Source organism: Haemaphysalis longicornis, unplaced genomic scaffold (assembly GCF_048455015.1).
Source record: "Haemaphysalis longicornis isolate Haplotype H1 unplaced genomic scaffold, Haemaphysalis longicornis Haplotype H1 scaffold_1, whole genome shotgun sequence".
Lineage (NCBI taxonomy): Eukaryota > Metazoa > Arthropoda > Arachnida > Ixodida > Ixodidae > Haemaphysalis > Haemaphysalis longicornis.
Window position 1 is genome coordinate 74,025,784 of NW_027526203.1, and position 20,257 is coordinate 74,046,040.

General features: G+C 49.2%; 4 non-coding genes and 1 pseudogene across 4 annotated transcripts; 3 read left to right on the forward strand and 2 right to left on the reverse strand.

Annotated features, from left to right (window-relative positions):
* Window positions 1–469: 469 nt before the first annotated feature.
* Trnat-agu (transfer RNA threonine (anticodon AGU)) lies at window positions 470–542 on the forward strand. Its single transcript has one exon. It is a non-coding gene; the product is annotated as a tRNA-Thr (tRNA).
* Window positions 543–6,128: 5,586 nt separating this feature from the next.
* Trnat-agu (transfer RNA threonine (anticodon AGU)) lies at window positions 6,129–6,202 on the reverse strand. Its single transcript has one exon. It is a non-coding gene; the product is annotated as a tRNA-Thr (tRNA).
* A 192-nt stretch (window positions 6,203–6,394) lies between these two features.
* Window positions 6,395–6,468, forward strand: Trnai-gau (transfer RNA isoleucine (anticodon GAU)). Its single transcript has one exon. It is a non-coding gene; the product is annotated as a tRNA-Ile (tRNA).
* Window positions 6,469–12,531: 6,063 nt separating this feature from the next.
* LOC144179880 (26S proteasome regulatory subunit 6A-B pseudogene) lies at window positions 12,532–13,215 on the forward strand (annotated as a pseudogene).
* A 6,933-nt stretch (window positions 13,216–20,148) lies between these two features.
* Trnat-agu (transfer RNA threonine (anticodon AGU)) lies at window positions 20,149–20,221 on the reverse strand. The gene has a single exon. It is a non-coding gene; the product is annotated as a tRNA-Thr (tRNA).
* Between the last annotated feature and the right edge of the window lie 36 nt (window positions 20,222–20,257).

Sequence of the window (20,257 nt, forward strand, 5' to 3'; positions counted from 1 at the left end):
GATAATAGTGTTTGGAAATGAGGGGCTCGTTAGGAAATACAGAAAGAAATGCCGGCAGTCTACAACGCCAAAGAAGGCATAGGGGAATGGTTAGACTATTTTTTTACCGTTAGTGACGTTACATTATTATTATTTTTTATTAATTACGTGAGAAAGAAAGAAAGAAAAAAGAAAGAAAGAGAAAAAGACTGCCGGCATTTCTTTCTATATATATATATATATATATATATATATATATATATATATATATATATATATATATATATATATATATAGGGTTGGCAGTCAAGAAAACCTCGGAAAGCAAAGGGGGGAATGCGGTAGGTCATAGAAACAGATGAAGAATTTTTTGAGTCAGAAAGAAAGTGGTAGACCTCGAGTAGTCCGAGTGGCGCTGGCTACCACCCACAAGTGCAGGAAACAAAAATACCTTTACATAAATACACAAGAAAGTGGTGGGGGAACAGCCCCACCGGTAGCGTAGTGGTCATCGTACCAGACCAGTATTCCGGAGGTCGTGGGTTCGAATCCCACCCGGCGGGCATTTTTTCACCATTTTCTTTCTGAACCCGGAACAGATGAAGACCTGCTGAAAGAGCTGCAGAAATCATTCGAAGCTCAGCCCACGACACAGGCACTGCCGCCACTGCAGTACACTGGTCAACCGAACCCAGACCTGGATACGCCTTTCACCATTCAAGAAATTGAAGCCGCGATACACGGCCTAACAGGGAACACCACTCCTGGACAGGATAAGATCCCTAACAAACTTCTGCGCAATCTGGACCCCATCGCCCTCGAAAATCTGTTCACATATAAGAATGAACACTGGACAAAAGGAACTCTCCCGCCACAGTGGAAGCATGCCGATATCACGCTAATCTCCAATCCCGGAAAACCCCTCACACTCAAAAACCTCCGTCTCATTTCTCTCACATGGGGCGTGGGCAAACGTCTCGAGCATATGGCTCACAATCGTCTCGCCCATTACGTAGAGGACAATAACTACTTTCCAACCACCATGTATGGATTTCGGTCCCATCTCTCCACCCAAGACATCCTGCTACAGCTTAAAGAAGACATACTAATGAGACTCTCAAACAACCACAAATATTCCATTGTCGCCCTTGATATAATAGGGGCATTCAACAATGTCACACACCAAGCCATCCTACAAGGGCTAGCTACTACCAACTGCGGGCCCAGACCTCACAACTATGTCGCGGCATTTCTCACCAACCGAACCGCCACTGTACGCATCGGCCATCTGCGATCTGACCCTTTTCCAGCAATTCCCAAAGGAACCCCTCAAAGCTCTGCTATTTCACCCCTACTCTTAAACCTTGCCATGAAGGACCTCCCACCCTTGCTCCAAGATATTCCACATCTCCGACACGCTTTCTACCCGGACGACCTCACGCTATGGACACCCACTGGATCAATCGAAGATCAGGAAGAGGCACTTCAAATGGCAATTGACACCGCCCAACGATATCTCCAATCCAGAGGACTGGAGTGCGCCCCCGAAAAGTCCGGTTTACTTGTGCTCAGCAAGAGAACTACCCGCAAGACCGCACACAGAATACCCGAACCAGAATTATATATAAATAATCACCCTGTCCCTAACGTCCCGCACCTTCGGATACTGGGCCTCATAATACCTAGAGACGGATCTGGCCTGCAAGCCATACCACACTTACAGCGCACACTTAACCAGCTCATGCGCATCATCCGCCGCGTCTCCAATCGTCGCTTTGGACTTCGCGAACACGACACCCTACGCATGGTCCAAGCCATTCTTGTCAGCAGGATAGCCTACGGCACGCCATACCTGGCTCTCAGCCCACAAGAAAAACGGGAACTCAACGCCACCATACGCCAGGCCCATAAGACCGCTATGGGGCTCCCAATCAGCACGGCAAACAAGAAACCTTTGCAGCTAGGGGTCCACAACACCTGGGAAGAAATACAAGAGGCCCACCACGCATCTCAGATACGCCGACTACAGATTACGCCCACGGGAAGAGAGACACTTCTCCGTCTTCACTACAACGTCCCACCACGACAAGATCAGAAGATTCGAATCCCAGCAGACATTCGGCAACACATCCGCGTAGCTCCTCTACCCCGAAACGTGCACCCGGTTTTCAACAAACAACGGCGCACGGCATGAGCTCGATTAATTCATAAGGACAATCACCATCTATCATGCACTCGATACACAGATGCATCGCCCTACCCTCATCAGAAAGCGCATGCATCCTGTGTCGTTAACACGCAAGGCACAGAACTGGCAGCAGCGACCGTTCTCACCACTTCCATCGAGACTGCTGAGGAGTGTGCCATCGCCCTTGCTGCAACAACAGACGAGGAATTTCTTACTGTTATAACTGACTCACAGACTGCCTGCAGAAACTTTTTAATTGGCCGCATATCTCAACCCGCACTGTACCTTCTTCGTCAAGTAAGAAGACTACCAGAAATTAATATCATCTGGTCACCCGGCCACCAGTCCCTCCAAGGGAACGAGGCGGCACACGCCGCTGCCCGTGCTCATACACACCGGGCCGTTATCTCAGAGGGAGAAACCAATGACCGAACTGCTTCAAAGCCGGCCCCACTCCACACGTACACCGAAATCTTAGCTCACTACAAAAACGACCGTCGTCGCTTCCCGCCACCTCATTCACAATTAACGCGCGACGAAGAAACCACTTTCCGGCGCCTACAAACCAATTCGTATCCCCATAACACCCTACTAAACGCTATGTACCCCACCCAATACCCTGCCACCTGTAACTTCTGCCCGGTTGCTGGTACCCTATACCACGTGGTATGGGAGTGCAAACGGACCCCCACTCTAACACCAAATCCCAACCCTATTTATGAGCAGTGGGTGGAGCAGCTGACCAGCTCCGAGCTCTCGGACCAGCGCCGACTGGTGGAACGGGCCCGGACGGCCAGCCAGCTCCAAGGCATCTTGGAATAAGGATGCCTCTCACTGGGTGGAGGCCCTACGAACATCCTCCTGCTCACCAGTATAATAAATGTTTGTCCCTCTCTCTCTCTCTCTTTCTGACTCAAAAAATTCTTCATCTGTTTCTATGACCTACCGCATTCCCCCCTTTGCTTTCCGAGGTTTTCTTGACTGCCAACCCTTATTCTGTCTTATTCACTGATATATATATATATATATATATTTATATATATATATATACAGTCGAACACGGATATATCGAACACGGGTATATCGAATTATTGTCTATATCGAACTCATAAATTATCCCCTTGAAAATTCTGTGTAAAAGTATAGGAATTCGTACGTTTATATCGAACCGTATTTTTCCCGACATCGGGTATATCGAACGCCGCGGGAGCTCGTAGGTGCTCTTCGGCGGTCGCTGCACCCCCGATTGAGGTTGAGGAGGATGTGGAGGAATGCGCGGTCATGGCTAAGGTCGGGTACAGGAGGCGACTCCTCGATAGGCTTTTGATGAACCTCCGCGTGGGCACCGAGCTTAAGGTTGACCTGCTTTGAGCCATACATATGATGACAAGCGCTTGGAACGGCATGAAGAAGGAGACCGTGGCCAACTGCTTCCGGAAGGCAGGCTTTGTGACGGCCGAACTTTCCGAAGCTTGCGAAGACGGCGGCGACGACGACGAGTGCATGGGCGACACGTTTCGTGAGTTGTTGTCCCTTTTTCCGGCTGCTGTTCCAGCCGGAGTGTCTCCCGACGACTTCGTGAACGCTGACACCAATGTTCAGGATGTTTCGAGCCTCGGAGACGAGGATATTGTATCTGCGGTCGCAGGAACCAGGCCGATAGCTCGAGTGGTGAAGATCGTCCGCACTAGGAGGCGGCTACACGATCGTACTCCGCAGGTGAAGTGGCCGCTGCGTTCAGCTTGATTCGCCGTTGTTGCGGCGACATGGAAGGAACTGGGCTGTCGGACCTGGACGGCCTCGAGAAGATTGAGACCAGCATCTTCAATTTAATTTCCAGGACGAAGAAGCAGGCCAAGACCAGCGATTTTTTTCACGGAAATACAGCGTCCTGTTGCGTCGTGAGTGCGGAATTAGTTGGGATTCTTGAATGCGCCCATCGGTAAGTGATCGTTCACCATAGGTGAGCTCTCAGAGCCCATATTTTTTATATCGAATTTTTTATATATCGAACTATTTCGCGATCCCCTTGGAGTTCGATATATCCGTGTTCGACTGTATATATATATATATATATATATATATATATATATATATATATATATATATAGGACTCTGTCTCCAGCAGTTCGGATATGCCAATTGCTAACCCCGACCTCCGACCACGTCTTACGTGGCGGCCGCTGGGAAAAAAGACGTTCTACGTCTCCCGCGGTAGTCGAGGGGTGGCGCTAGTTGACCGGCCTCAGAGCACTTGTAAATATAAACCCCCCGGTAAAAGTCGAGAGGGAGCCGCTGCGGTGTAGCGTAATTGGTTAACGCACCGCACGCGTTATGCGGAGATGTGGGTTCGACTCCCGCTCCCGGAAAAACGGCGGATTTTTTCTCGACTTATATTTTCGCCTATTTAGCACTGTATTAAAGAAACATGACAAACACACGTCATTCGGCACTATTAATAATCTCGGAAACAGCCGAATAGCACTGGCAATGACGACTGCAACCTTGATATGTGTCCTTACTGACTCCCTCGTCCCGTATCTATATATATATATATATATATACAGCAGTAAAAGTAACTTCTCGAGGAGCCAGAAGAAACAGTTGAGAAAATGGTTGACTCACGATTAAAAACAGAAAGACTGGTTTAATGACGCTTCGACAGGAGGACCAGTCTTCGTCAGAGTAACTCAGATGAAGACTGGACGGCTCAGATGAAGTCTTCCTCTGAGTACGCAGATGAACACTGGGCATCCAGTCTAAACGTAAGTAAACCAATCTTTTTGTTTTTAATCGTGAGTCAACCATTTTCTCAAATACACACACACAGACACACACACACACACATATATATATATATATATATATATATATATATATATATATATATATATATATATATATATATATATATATATATATATATATATATATATATATATATTATATATATATATATATAGAAAGATAGATAGATACATATGGGAATAGGAAATGAGTGGCTCGTCGCGTGAATACAGAAATCAGGACAGGGAGTCCGAACGCGAAGGAATGCAAAGGAGATTCTGCAAACAGATTAAACATTTTTGGAACGTTTCAAAGATAGAAAGAAAGTGTAGGAAAACAAGCTTGCCGGTTGGGGCCTGTCACCAAGCTACCTATGACACCAAGACTGCCAAAACAGAAGCCCTCGCTCTGCATGTAGCGATCAGAATGGGAAACGAGGGGCTCGTTGAATGAATACAGAAATAAGGGCGGGCAGTCAAGAACGCGAAATAAGTAAGTAAGGCGGTAGGTCGTTTATTCTTCTTGAAACAGATAAGTTTTTTTTAACCGTTTGAAATATAGAAAGAAAGTGAAGCAAAACATGCTCACCGGGTGGGGCCCGAACCCGCGACCTCCAGAACACCCTCATAACACCTTAGCATAAATACCTAAGAAAGGGCAGGGGAGCACATCCTCGCCGGTAGCATTGTTGGAATCGCACCATACAGGTTCTCAATGGTTTCAGGGTTGTTTAAACACAATCTAGTTTTCCCACAAGTACTTAAAAAACTGAAATGAAGACAGTCGGACACCCTAAAAAAAGAAGTAGCTATGTTTATTTCCAAAACTATACGTCTCGTGACTTATCTCCAGACATCCTGCTCGAGGACGATACTTTATCTCAGGAAAATACACTTTTCCACGGCACGGTTTTGCCCATAGTGAAACTGTACCTCCCCGCAAAAAGCGTCGCCTTTTTACCGGATAAAGCCGAGAGTACTGTCGTCAAAGCGCAAGTTGAAAGAGACGTTACCGGATACCGAGAGAAACTTTTAATCGACCAGATTTAGGGGAAATCCCTAAGGTAGAGTAAGTTTCTGTGAAGGAAAGTTTGACATCCACCTAAATGCAGCCATATGGCTACAAAGGAAAGCTATACAGCTTTTTCAGAAACTTCGCAGTTAAAGAAAAATTCGTCCTGGTCCAGGATTCGAACCCGGGACCACTACTTAACTGGAGTAGTCGCTCTACCAACTGAGCTAACCAGGAGGCTAGTCGTTAGTAGCGCGAAAGTGAATTGATGAACAACTCGAAGTGGATGGCTGCATTTAGGTGGATGTCAAACTTTCCTCCACAGAAACTTACTCCACCTTGGGGATTTCCTCTAAATCTGGTCGATTAACACCTGTCCTTCACTTCGAGTTGTTGATCAATTCGCTTTCGCGCTACTAACGACTAGCCTCCTGGTTAGCTCAATTGGTAGAGCGACTGCTCCGATTAAGCAGTGGTCCCGGGTTCGAATCCTGGACCAGGACGAATTTTTCTTCAGCTGCGAAGTTCCTGAGAAAGCTGTATAGCTTTCCTTTGTGGCCGTATGGCTACATTTAGGTGGATGTCAAACTTTCCTTCACGAGAGAAACTTTGAAGCGAAAGTAAGCCTTGCGGCGAATTGCACGTGCGTTAAGCCCGAAGGCCCGACGTGGAAAATAAACTTAAAATTGGCGCGCATGCGCGCACTGGTGTTTGCAGCGTAGATGCCATAAATAAAACTTCTGCGTTGGCAGTGCGACGACAAGATTCTCTCACCGCAAGGAATGGGAAGCTGAAATCGCGCTATTACAGCGCCTTAAGTAGAGTGTGGTGTCGGCGATGTGACTTTGTGATTTTATATAAAGGTTATAGACTAATAAGAATTACTAGAAAGCATTCTGTTCTGTAGATTTTCGCCGAGTGGTCACGTTTACATTCATCAGAGTTCAATTGTTGAGTTTGTAACACTAGTAAGGTCATCCCCTGTATTCAAAGACGTCTGCCCGAGCGGCAATGCGCCGTATGACGACAAAGATTTCAGCGTAGTTCTTCAGGCTCATGAATGGCTGCTTGCCCTCGTACATCTCTTCGCTACCACATTGTGACAGCAGGTATTCGAACAGATGCCACTGACGACGTCTCGGTGTGCTTGTCTTCTTGCGTTTGCCGATGGTATTCGCTCGCTCGTTTGCTTGCCCGTCTGCTAGAATCCTTTCTCCCTTGCTTGGTCGGAAGTTGTATTGTCGCGCTGCATGTCCTCGCAACTTTCTCAGCATAAATGTCTGGGGAAGAAAAGTTAGCGCGAGAATAAGCGAAGAAAGAAAAAAACACGTGACATACGAGGTCAACTGCTATGTTCGTTGGAATGGCCACTGCTGTGTTCAATAAGGCGCATGCGCCCCCTCCCCCCCCCCCCCCCCTCGTCAAACCTATTGCTAACAGTGATATCGCGACGCAAGGCACTGAACCAGGCGGAATAACATTTTTTTTTAAACTTCCTATTGTAGTAATAAGGGGGGAGACACTATAAAGGACGGAGCACAAGAGGTGCACCATTTCTTCTTGCCTGCATCTCTTTATTTACTATTGTATGCAAATGAATCTACACATGAACTAATGCGGCGGCTGAATTCGCTGAAATTCAGCAACCTCGATGATATTGTCGTAGAGTAAAAGAGGTGGTGGACGGATTTCCCCAATAGTCCTCCCGCGGTTCGAATGAAATCTAGGCGCAACAGCCAGCGCCATCATGTAGTCTCTTCTCCTCTACCGCACTTCGCGCCCCCCCCCCCCCCATCCAGAAAAAAAAAAAAATTCGGATCACTCCAGAATCAGCTCAAACACTGACTCTTTCTGGAGTATAGCGGGCGACGGTCGACTGACGCTTGTGTTGTTTCTGGGACCTTAATTCCTTGCCGCCTATGTAATTTCTAGGTATATGTTTAGAGCAATAACCAGTGACAGGGTAAAACAATGTTGCTCATGCGCGCATTAAACATTTGAAGAAACGTAGCACCTGTAACACTAACAAACCCAACGACCGGACGATCCAGGTTATCCTGCAGGAGCGGGTGGAGGTCAGGTCCGTCAGGTAGTTGGAAGCGCACCGATGGTGTAGTATGTTGGTTATTCCCATCTCGGGATGTTTCCGCATCTAAAATGTAAGAGGGGCGGGTAAGAACACCTAAACATTAGCTCCGTGAAATGCTTGAAACCAGCTAGCTCATCTTAGTTGAACTGCCTAGTTACAAACAGCATGACTTATTGCTTCAAGAGTCGAACATAAACAGTTTTGTAAAGCTATAGCATGTGGTGTTAAAAATCCTCTATCCGCAGAATGTTTAAGATGTCCTTTAAAAAAATATATTTCATTTGCACATCGTTTCCTCAGCGTTCCCACGGAGACATTATATCCCGGTTATGTATGGTTACTTCATTGCCCAGCTCAGTTCTATCTCGGTACGCCCGGAGCAGAAACAACTGCGTTTGGAGGACTAGGGCGGGAAATAGGGTGAGTTGGTCGTCTGTATTGATCTCCGGGAGGCACGAAGCGAAAGTGTTCGCGAGAAAGGCGAAGCCGGGCGGTGAAAGTTCTGCTTTAAAGGCCGGAACACTTGTACGGTAGCGGTAAGCATAGGAGATTAACTCTTATACGGTCAGGTTCATAAACCGCGGAGGTTGTCAGTCGGGTAGGGGTTGGTGAGAGTCGAAAATGGAAAAACTCTATAGATGATTGTAGCTAGGCCGGACATAAGTTGGGTAGGGAAGTATTTTTATTGGAGGAAGAATAATGTAAGATTCTGGTTCTGGTATCTAATTACGCGGTTCCAAAAGTTAGAAATGGGGTTAAGATGACTCCCAAGTAGTGTCATGGGAATGGTAGGTGCCTAAATTTTTAAGTTAGTAAATATAGGGTTCATTGTGGCAATGATATTTCCGGATAGCACATAATTGCGGTGAAGATGACCGAGTTACGCCGGATTTTCTTGACGCCTTGCGAGCTTGTTTTGCTAAGCACAACTAGAAAACCTGGCTAATGCGGTAATCGCCTCCCCGCAAACGTTGTAGTTTTGCATGAAAGAAAACTCTCAAAGCGCGCACAAAGATTTTCCCTTTAAATATCGAGTCTTCCAGAGAGAGATCTGGCATTTACAAAAACAGGTTATGAATTCTTCAGGGTTTTATTTGTCCAGTTCAAATCTTTCAGCAAGCGCCTATCAATGAAGGTGTAAGTTGTTGTAGAAATGCTTGAGTAAACAAGTAAACGCTTGAGTAAACAGCCTATTGCACTTTTAACAAGCGTATTTTTAAACGTTCGTGCCCGCATTGTCGAAGCTCATTATGTTTTGTAACCCCCTAAATCGACAACACCCTTCGCCAAGGAATAACCCTGAAGGTTCAGTTCAAAATATAAAATGGCGTGCCAGCACATAACACGAGGGGGCGGAAGCAGCTCACCCACAATCAAGCAGACAAGCATACTAAGGGGAAAAGTTCAGAAGTTTATCTTGAAGGTTGGCACATAAAGTGCTACCCTCCATTCCCCCCAATGAAACAGGAAGAAGAAAAAAACATTCGAAAACCGGAGTGGTTCGCTTCCAGTCCGGAAGCACTCTTCGACACCGCGGGTCAGTCAACACGATGTTTCTGCAGACTGAGGGTGAGTACTTTAGCTACTCACATGGACCATTACTTGGACGGCAGGAGCATCGCAGCTCCTGTGACATTCCTCACATTATATGAAAACAGAAAACTAAGCCCCTATTTCTGGTTTAAGCTGCGCTGTACACGTTACTGCAAAAGCATCTACATATTGTTACACGTTTCTCGACCTGAAGAGTAACCGGTACCCATCAGATGTTTTTTACAGAACGTAATTGGGTAGTTACTTCTTAATTGATTGCAGTAAATGATTGCAAGCCTTAGTGGCTACTGCGTTGTGCTGCTGAGCCCCAGGACGCGGGTTCGATCACGGCCACGGTGGGTGGTTTTCAGATGTAGGCGAAAAGCGCGAGCGCCCGTGTGTGGAGATTTAGGCGCACGGTAAACATCCCCGGGTGGTCTAAAGTAATCCTGAGCCATCCACTGCGGCGCGCCTCATAGCCGAGGTGTAACTTCGGCACGCTGAACCCCAGAATACAAAAAACCACCGGGTGTCTGATTGCTTCGCTGCAGATGTCGCCGAAATACGCCACTCTCCCCAACTGCCTCTCCACTCTCTCCATTCCCACTAGTCACGCTTCTTCCCCTCTCCTTTCGCTCCTCCCTTGATGAATGCAATCAGTTTGCTCATTCAGTTTAATTTTCCCGCGTTCGCAATGCTCGGGTGCCATCTGATGCAGGCTCACTCAGGCTTTTTTTTTTTTAATGCGTCATTTTTTTAATGCGCCACAGGGTATAGGTAACAGGAAAACAAAGGACAAATCAGGACAGAGGTACGACACAGAAGAAAAGAAAAAAAAAACCCTTCACGGTGACGTAACGTGCGCGTACGCATACCACCACGAGCCAATGGCCGCAGCAAAACGTGAAGCGGCGCACGTAAAAGGCAAAAAGAAGTAGACATGCCCACCACGTGCTTGGAAAGCGTCTGCAGCCTTTCTTTGGGTCGCTGATGTTTTTGTCCGTGACGTAAGGTATCAGTGTCCCCTCAATAATGATAGGATACCGGAGCATCGACTTTCTGGTGAATGCAAGAACGGCGCATTTTTCTGGAGCTAAACTCAGGCCACAGATTTTTGGGAGTGACTGTAGACCGCGGTCTGTCGTGGACGAAACACATAGCCTCGTTGAAGACTAAACTTGCAAGCCTAGTACATGTTCTTCGCTTCGTGGCGGGGATTAGATGGGGTCCATCTGAGAGCGCTCTTCTCCAGTTGTACCGGAGCCTGTTCTTGGGGCATCTTCGTTACAGCCTGCCAGCCATTTCAAACCTGCGAACTTCTTCCCGGCGCACATTGGAGGGTTTGCAAGCACAAGCCCTCAGAATATGCTTGGGGCTACCACGATGTACCTCTACTGTGGGCACAATTGCCGAGGCACGTGTTTTTCCAATGGATGCACTTCTTTTGGGCGAACCCCTTCGAGTCTACCTTAGATGCTTCACAAAGCATGAACACCATCCATTATCGGCTCTTCCTACTACGTGTTCGAGAAGTAGTTTTGCGGCAGCCATTTTGCAACACCAACATAAGATCCCATCAGGTTTCGCCCCAATGGTGGTTTCCCAGAATCCTCTGTGGGTACTATCAAAACCATCAATTTACCTTTCCATCCCGGGAATTGGGAAGAAGTCCTCTTTGCCATCAATAGCCCTCAAACAGTTGACTCTAGCGTTCTTGACAGACAAGTACGCCGGAACTGTACATGTATATACTGATGGCTCTGTGACTGCATCTCGGTCCACCGCGGCTGTGGTAATTCCAAGCTTATGCGTTACCCGAGGATTCACACTAGACCACAAGAGAACCTCTACTGCCACTGAGTTGGTTGCCATACAGGAGGCGATTCGTTTAGTCTCCCGTGAATCACCTCAAGCTTGGACCCTGTTTTGTGATTCCAAGCCAGCACTCTAGGTCTTCAACGGAGTTATGAGGCAAGGACCTTATTATGCCCTTGCTGCGGAAGTACTCGAATTATGCTCATTGGCACTGCAACAAGGACATGTCCTCACCATTCAGTGGGTACCAGGCCATTGCGGGCTAGCTGGTAACGACTGGGCTGACCAGGAGGCAAAGAAGATTTCTGGAAATGCAGATGTTGTACGTCTGCCCTTCGCAAGGACGGACACGACCGCCCTTCTGTTTACCATTCTCCGCCACGCCTCGGCGAATCACTGGTCCCACCCTGACAATCGTCATAGAAGATTACACCGCCTGGACCCCGACTGCAAGTTTCGGTTACCTCCTGGTATTCAGCGAAACTACGCCACGCTGTTTCACCGACTACGGCTTGGCGTAGCCTTTACCCGTCGCTACAAGCACCTCATTGGCTTTACGAGTGACCCCGACTGTGAGACATGCCATGTACCAGAGACTATTTCGCATGTTCTCTGCCACTATCCACGCTATGCGCAACCTCGAGAACAATTAGTGAGAACATTTGGACTGTCGTGTGGTGTCGGAGGAAGTGCTGCTGGGAGCTTGGCCAGACGCGAAGCGTTCCTACAGTGCATTTAAAGCTGTGCTGACATTTCTGCGCAGCAGCGGCCTCTCAGAGATATTGTAGTTGAGGCCCGTCCGGCTTAACTTTAACGCATACACCGTATCGGTATAGGCATCTTCTATACATAGCCCTTCATTTATTTCTCCGCCATCTTCATCTCTCTCGTCCTCTATCCACACTCTTTCCTCCACTTTCCCTTCCCACACACAGAATAGCTGGCCAGATATACTACCGTCAGGCCGACCTTTCTGTGTTTATTTCATTTCAATAAAATTCCTCTCTCTCTGATGTTTTTGTCCTTAATCGTCTTCCTTCTCTTTTGTTAGCCTGGTTTCCATGCTCCGGGGACGGCACTGGCAGCGACATCAATTCGAGGAAGCCGGGCCCCGTGGCAGTTGGGCATAATGGCCGACTTTTCAGCGTTGGTGTGGTACGCAGATGCAGCTTTGGGAGAGGACGTGTCGAAGACGCCCTTCGTCGGCCCAGTGCATGACGATAAGCTGCGTCCCGGCCTCAACAAGGTCTCCTTCGTCAAGCACGACTCGCGTGTCAAAGCCGTCCAAGTAGACGAACGGCCATCGGAGCAGTACAGCGACATCGGGGGTCTCGACAAACAGACCCAAGACCTGGTCCCGCACACGGAGAAGTTCACGCACCCCGGAATAACACTGCTGAAAAGAAGAGGGCTCGTTGACTGGCCCAATGAATCCGGCAGGACCCCGTTTGCTCGGGCTTGCACCTCGCAGGCAAAATCAACATTCCTCAATCCCGCGGGCACCACGTTGGGTCAGCTGTCCATCGGCGAAGGAGCCGAGCTGGTGACAGACGCGTTCGTCCCGCCCAAGCAGATGACGCCCGCTCTAATCACTGGCGGTCTCAACGCCATCGGCGACGAGCGCTTCGACTCGGAGAAGGCCGGCGACAGGGAGGTGCAGCGCACCATGCTGGAGCTGCTCAGCCTGCTGGACTGGCTCAGCTCGAGTGCGGACGTCAGTGATGGTGGCAACAGACTAGGCTGGAGGTCCTCGCTCGGCCCTGCTGACGTGGTGCCGACTGGACAGGTCGATGGAGCTCCCGTATGGCGATAAGGACGCCAAGACCCGCCTTAAGCAGACCCACTCACGCCAGATAAAATACGACATGGACGCTAGCTTCGAAGATATGGCTTGCTTCCCCAACGACTTCGACGTGAATCAGTGCAGGCATGCCTCTGTCGAGGCCGGCACTATAGCCATGCACAGTAACTGTGGCAAGGTTACCCACGAGGGCTTCACGCACTCCGCCATGGAGGTGCAGGACATTAACTATATATGTATGCTTGGGTAAACTGATAGCTCTTTTCTTCATTTATTAAACGATTTATTCGGTGAGCGGTTGTCATTTTGTGTAAGTTTTTTTAACGGCACACTTTATTGGGGTACTGGTTGTCATTTCTTATCGCTGAAGCGAGAAAAAAAAGCGTGCTGTGGACCTCGCCCTTTCTCCCTGATGGCAGGGCGAGCTCCTAATCCCTCAATGGGCCGCAAAAATTAGTGCCTCCTAGCTTGAGCGCTCGTGCAGTTCGATAGAGAAGAAGCCAAGGTCCCGAGAGGAGAGGGGCGGAGTTTTCAGTATACAGTTGAACCGCGTGCGGAGGCGTGACCACAGGCGTACCTTTTACGTGTACAAAATACAACTGCCTAACAATTTGCCGTCATTTCTTAGCTATTTCCCGCGTTTTAGGCACTAAATCAATGTTAATTAAGGCGAAGGCATCATACGCCTCTTGATTCGAGAGATCCGGCGTTGTCCATGCCGAATGCTCGAAACATGGTCGAACTGCTCGGAAAATTCGCTTAACAGCAACAAAAAATTCCTAGAAACACTTAAGCCTTCTTGCATGCTTTGAAAGGGGAAGCCTGGACATAATTGTCATCAACTTTTTTGAGGCTCTTTCTTCGCTTTCGTTTCCCCGCCTTACGGCGCGAATTTCGTCAGCCAACACACTGACACACTTTCCAGCTTCCAGCCGGTGTGCACTGCTCTACTCACGTGTCACCAGATTCCGGTGTGTGACGGCACACAGTATTCTAAAAACTTTAAAACTTCACATTTCAAATCATGGTTCCGCGAATTACATGAAGCGGGCACGTTAGCCCCTGAAGACGCTCGATTCCTGGACAATCCCCAAAGTGGGTATGTGCGACAAAGAAAGGATGTCTACGAAAACAGTGACAGTCCTTGTTCTATACCGCTGGAAATATGCATAAATAGCTCAGTAGTAGCGCATTGCGCTGCTACTGTGAAGAGTTGGGTTAGAACCCCATCAGATTGCTAATGTGTTCTTTATTTACTCTTTACAGCTTTGGCCAATGGGTGTTATGTGTGTTCAGGTTCTAATATGTGTGTTGCCAAGGGCGACGCGACTGCTGTCACTGTGTTTCAATTGCAGCAAGGTGTTGCCTTGTGCAAGTTTTAAAGCGAAACTTTAGTGTCATCACTGACACCGTTTCACGACAATACGCCCTGCAGGAAAGCCAACTTTCACCGACCATGATGATGAATTATCGCGAGTGAGCTGAAGGGAAAAAACGCTTCCCTCTGCGTGAATCGAACCTGGGCCCTCCGCGTTATGAAACCGCCGTCCATCTGATTGCTTCATTTCGACATGATCGAAGCGGTTTGGAAAACTCGGACGAATACCAAAGACTCCGCCACGAGCACAATCTGCCTCTTTCATTGCGGTGTGCTGCCACCTAGCGTGCCTAGCGGAAGTTGAAGCTGTAGGGTTTGCCGGCGTTTCCTCCGGCTGCGTTCTCGTTGTATGCACGGCAATCCCACATTACGGCGAGGAGCAGCCGAAGTTTTTCTTCTGTGTTGGTGTTATAACGCCTTAAGATGACAGCCCCTGGTCATCACATAATACCAGGCGGCTTCTTATCACTGAATGAGGGCTGGCAGAGAAATCTCGGACAGATCCGTGTGCCGTCCGAGTAGCAGAGCGAGCAGTACTTGGAGTCGTCTGGCATGAAGTGCGATCGCCAGCTCAACAAAGGCCGGCAGTTCGCAAAATGCCTTTAAGCGCTGGACACATGTACGATTGGTACACGCGATTCGCATGCGACTGATCGTTACGACTGTCGCCACGACTAGTCGTACGCGTGAATTTGAGACGGCCCGATGCGCGCATGAGATGCGTCGTCGACGTCGCTCCGCCCACTGTTTTTGCTCCATGGTCAACTACGATGATCGCTGAGCTGAATTTGTAGATTCTGCGCGTTTGTTCGCAGAAAATGGATAAAGCAAGCAATCGTGAAGCGTTTTCTGCCTTCGGAAACAGTCCGCGCACACGCCGGGCGCGCCTGCCAGCTCGGCACACTCAGCGGCTCGAACCGGCGCAGACCACGGTAGCAACCGCGCTTGTCGCTGCTCTTCTGAATCAATCTGATCGTTAAAAAGTTCCACATGCGAGAAAGTAGGTGTTAGCGTGGTGAAAAATGGTGCTAGGGATTGTTGTCAGGGCTTATTTTAAAAGCGGCGATCAGATATATCTGCCGCGATGCAAGCCTAGGCTGACCGGTCGCCGCGGCGCGCGGTGCGCCGAGCGGCCGAGAGATGGCGATACCTGCGCGGAAGCATCGAAACCGGCTACGCAGATGTCTTGGTCACCGATCGCTCAAACGGCAGTTATAACTTAAATAGAGTTCCACATGCGAGAAAGGGGATGATAGTGTAGTGAAAAGCTGTGTTGCGGATTGTCATTCGCAGTTGCACAGATAGCAGCGATCAAATATCCGCCAGGATTCTAAGCCTAAAGTTCCCATCACCCGAGCCGACGCGAGCGACGCAAGCCGCCGTAGCCGATCGCGTGCGGCCGACGGGAAGCGATAGAAGCCGACACCGTTCCCTTTTCGGCACTCTGAGTTACAGCAGAACGCAGCACAAGTTATGGGCATTGTTCCGCGCACAACGAGCACACACAAAAAATTGATTGATTGATTTGTAGGGTTTAACGCGCCGACGCAACGCAGGCGATGAGGCGCGCCGTAGTGGAGGGCTCCGGATTAATTTTGACCACCTGGGGATCTTTAACGTGCGCCGAAATCTCGTACTCACGGGCGTTTTTGCTTTTCGCCTCCATCAGAAAAGCGGCCGCCGCGGCCGGGAATCGAACCCGCGACGTCGTGCTCAGCAGCGCAACGCCTTAGCCACACACAAAAAATCAAATGATGTAAATACAACCACGACCCCTTCCCGCTTGTGCGGGAGCTGTGGGGAACGTCGTCTGCTGCCCCTACCGGACTGCTTAGGGACTTGGCCGCTAGGGGATTGCGCATGCGCAGTGGGGTTGTGAAAGAGGCGGATTGCACTGCTCTCCTCCACCCCCAACACCTGATCCCGATGGACGAAAAAATGTATTCCTTCCTTCCTTCCTTCTGCGCGCCTAAGTCTGTTAACCGCAAGGGATTAGGCCTAACGTTACATCTTGTGGATTTAACACCCCGAACAAGCACCCACTCAAAAAATTGCTTACTGAACGCCAAGCAGCAGGTACCTATTCGCGCCATACACCCCAAACCCAAACGTGGGGCCTACGGAGTGCACACCCGAGAGTTGCTGTGGGTATTCTTGAAAGCGGTGCGTATCTCCAGAGTAGCACATAGTCGCAGTGTGGGATTGGCCAACCAAAGAACCCATCACGAGAAAGCTTCGCGTTCAACCATCATCGTCGTTAGACGGAGGGGGACATAATTTTTTTATGTTCTCGCAAATGGAGCCGCTGCAGCTTTCATTCTTGCAGATTTACTTCACACTTTTGTCATGACGACGTAACAACCTTCACGCTATGTCCATGGGCGAATAACTGCACACATTCCTCATCGCGGACGAAGAAGAATTCGACCCACCTTGTCGTCCACGAAATTCTGTTTCAAATTCAACTCCTCAAACGGAACAACACCAACATCCGCGTCGACTGGGTACCTGGCCACGAACCATTTTCTTCAGGCAACCAGGCGGCTCATGTGGCCGCTCAGGAGAGTTCCCCCTCTTATCCTCCACTGGTGCCTGGGGTAAGGCCGTCGCGGTCCCCCTCTCCCTCCCCAGCGATGCGTATTCATCAGCACAAGGAGGACCGACGCACACGTCTAAAAGCCCTAACTCCAGCTGGCTACCTCAGCCGCCTACCTCCTATTCCCCGCTCAGGCGAAATTTTTATTAACAAATATATTGCAAATTCAGCGTACACACCTGAAACACTTTGCAAGGGGTGGTATACGCCTCATCTGCACCCTCGATGTCCTTACTGCCGTACCACCACTCCATGAGACCTCACACACCTAGTTTGGTGGTGCCCAGCTTTCGCCACGCACCGTACATTTAAATCTCCCCAACCCCATCCCGATCCACAACAAACTGATGCACAACTATTATATGAAATAGCGGTTTATTCAATTAAAAGCGGTCTGGCACGGGTTGTTTGAGCGGGTCCTCCCCCGAACGAACTGGTGTATGGGCACAAACCCTATTGCTATCACGATGAACTGGCCCATGAATTGCAGGTTACAAGAAGTGGCCCAGTTATTGAGCCTACTGAGAACGACCAGCATTTATTTGTTTATTTTCTCTTACCCTCCCTCCCCATTCCTTTCCCCCATCGTGACCAGTGGTCATCCTTTTCTATTAAAGGTTGTCTCTCTCTCTCTCTTCCTCGTCGCCTTCGAAAGTGTTTATTCTTTAACTTCAACATGTCAGGTTCTCTATACGAAGGAGAAGGAAACAACTTTTAATGTCAAATAGAGTGCGTTAAGCGCCCGATGGGGTGGCTCCCTCTTCACGGGTTCCATATGCTTCCAGGGCCGCCTGGCCCCTGTGGATAAGTCGGAGCTGGCCTTTCAGGGCGAGGCTGGATAGCAAGATCGCTCGTCAACGGTGAGGATAGCAGGGGGATTACTTATGGGTATAGGTGGGGGGTGGTCTTTGGAGAAATTGCACTCTCCTATGACGTGCTGGAGGGTGCCTAGTGCAATGCAGTGAGGGCATCTGTTTTTGTAGCAGCTCTGTGCGGGCCTTGTCCCCTACGTTGTTAAGTAACCTGTAGGTCATAAAGGGTTAACAGCGCACAAATACGACAACACACAGGAAGAGAAGACAGGACAAGCGCTGATGTTATGTTATCGGGTCCTGGCGCGCGGCCCCCATTGCTGTCTTAGATTGCCGCGACTAATTCGGTGTCGGTGAATGGTTTGTATATTGTTTCATTGGTAGGTCCTGCATAGTCCTGAGCTGCGATATCACCCTTCTCAGTTTACAGGTAATTGGCCTTGGTCGTTGATGAGTTCGTCGCACCGCCAGTATAGTTGTTGAGGGTGCGCATGAGGCTTCGATTAGTGGTGCTTTTGCTGCTAAGAGGGTCGATCAGGGGACGGAGGGGAGACCACGTCTTCCTGGTATACAGCCCTGAAAACCGTCACACGCGCTCAGCCAGTTCTCTATGCACAGCTGGGTCGCGTATTCAGCAGCTTGTTTGTTGAAGTCATGGATGCGCCTGCGAAGTTTCTTGTTGCGTTGTTGTTTCTTCCAGCGTTTGGTGAGGCTTTGTCGTGCTTCCCAGGAGTGGGCAAGCCTTGCATTCACAAAGGGTGTCTGTAGTGTGGTCGCAATTTTCTGGGTGTATTTCGCTATCAGCTCGATTTGCTCATTAGCCCATTCCCCATACGGTCTGGTGCTGTTTATGTTCTCATCTTTGTCGGCTGCTTGCCTTTGTCGAAGCTTGTCCCAATGTGTTAGCTTTGCTGTTCCTATTCTTGTCTTGAACATGAGTCCCTGATCGGGATGTTGAGTATATCGTCACGAGAAGAATGGCGCTGCTCTGCGCGCCGTAATAGAGTTCCTGTATATAGCTCCCCTAGGGGAGCAGAGCTGCGCGTCCATCCGCCATCTTCAGTTCCATGTCGTGCGGGAAAGCCACCCTTCTCGCATGTAGGCGCAGGAGTGGCGAAAAGCGGCGCAGACACGATAGTCTGCTGCTTATCAGCTGAGCGGTCGCCGCTGCCGCCCCTTCCGCAACCACCGATGCTTACTGCAAAACTTACTGAATACGGGGCCTTGTGCGCAGCACTAAGAGCAGACTTGCCTGTCGAACTGGAACCCGCGGCATGTGGCAATCAGACGCGCAACTCTTGCGCTACGCGATATACAAGAACTCTATGCCGTAAGGCTGTTAGCTACAAGGCGTTCGCCCTAACTTTCTATTTTGAGGTTTAGGGCGTTAGGCGTCACATATCGTTGTTTTAACACCTCTAACAAGCACCCACTCAAAAAATTGCTCACTGAAGGCCAAGCAGCAGGTACCGCGGTTCGCTCCGTACACCCCAAACCCAAACGGGAGGCCTACGGAGGGCACACCCGAGAGTTGCTGTGGGTATTCTAGAAAGCTGTGCGTACATCCCGAGTAGCAGAGCAGCAGAGAATAGGTTGGGGGTAAAGGGGGGGGGGGGTGCTGGGGGGATATAAATACTGAAAATACATCGTTCGCCCATCTCATGGTTCACGACCTTTGTCCCGCCACCACGCAACATTTGGTGGAGCGTGCGGGACGACCATCTTCATCCTGGCCACCCAGCATCGAGCCGTCTTGGCTCCTGAAGCGTCTTCTCCAGGCTTTTGGACCACGTCGGCATGCCCCAAACACGATGAGCCCTCACGACATCTGTTACCCAGCACCTCACCAATTCTAATGGGGTGTGTTGCTCAAAGCCGAAATAGCAGAGAGGCAGGTATCGAGATTCAAGACGCAGCAGGTTTAATCTAGTGCAGTAGATAGGACGCACATACATATGTTCATGCATGCATACATACATACATACATACATACATACATACATATAGCGAATCAGAATAGGAAATGAGAGACTCGTTGAATTAAGACAGAAATAAGGGTTGGCAGTCAAGAAAACCTCGGAAAGCGAAGTGGAGAATGCGGAATTCATAGAAACAGATGAAGAATTTTTGGAGACAGGAAGAAAGTGGTGAAAAAAATGCCCTCCGGGTGGGATTCGAACCCACGACCTCCAGAATACTGGTCTGGTGGGATGACCACTACGCTACCGGCGGGGCTGCTTCCCCACCACTTTCTCGGGTATCTTTTAA